This window comes from Phodopus roborovskii, unplaced genomic scaffold (assembly GCF_943737965.1).
Source record: "Phodopus roborovskii unplaced genomic scaffold, PHOROB, whole genome shotgun sequence".
Classification (NCBI taxonomy): domain Eukaryota; kingdom Metazoa; phylum Chordata; class Mammalia; order Rodentia; family Cricetidae; genus Phodopus; species Phodopus roborovskii.
Window position 1 is genome coordinate 14,266,682 of NW_026126517.1, and position 1,035 is coordinate 14,267,716.

A 1,035-nucleotide genomic window follows, 5' to 3' on the forward strand; every position below is an offset into this window, starting at 1 on the left:
TTGTGGGCTGGGGTTAGAACACAGGGGCCAATGCTTGCTCAGGAAGAGAGCTCTACCACACACTCCTACATAGTCATACTTGCAGTTTTTTATGAGAAAGGCTTATTATAAAAAAGACTGTGCCTCACCTCCAAAATCTCTAGTTTTCTGGCATATATTCTTGTCATTATGATTCCCCATGTCAAGAGGCTACCACAAGAGGTAGCACAGATGTGGCCACCTGATCCAGGACTCCAGTTTCCAAAACCAAGCTAAAAAGACCTACGCTCAGGTATTTTGCTATAGTGTAGAAAATAGATCAAGATGTCTTCTTCTTAGGTAGGTACTACAGCTAGAAATTTGGAAGAATTCTTACATTTTTCAGAGTTGTATATGACGTGTAACCCCAGCACCCTGGAGGCAGAAGCATGAAGATCAGCCACAAGTCTGAGGCTAGCCTGATCTATACCGAGTTTGGGGACAGTTAAAGGCAAGGTAATGAGACCCTATGTGAAACAAACAAATGCACACATTTTCTTTCTTCCTTCCTTCCTTTCTTTTTTTTTTTTTTTTTTTTTTTTTTTTTTTTTTTTTGTTTTGTTTTGTTTTCTTTTTTTCCGGCTGACTTCTGCCAGTTCTAGGATTTTGTCTGTGGGTCCTAAAGTAAATGGTATGTCCTAAAATCTCCTGGCTAGTTCACCAAATAGGAGAGGAAAAGTTTTTATCCCTCTGTGGTTTAAATGATAAATATATATAATTATATAGGGATGCATATATGAATGAATATAGTTTTTGGTATTTGGATACTTGATTCCTGGTTGATGGAGCTGATCAGGAAGGATTAGGAGGTGTGACCTCCTGGAGGAAGTATGTCACCAGGGGCAGGCTTTGAGAGCTTAAGGCCTCAACTTACTTCCAGGGGCTCTCTCTGCTACCTGCCTATGGTTCAAAGTGTGAGCCTTCAGCATCCTGCTCCCCGCCTTCTGTCTGCTGCCAGCTTCCCTGCTGTGATGAACCTTCTGGAACCTTAAGCCCAAATAAACCCTTCCTTCTATA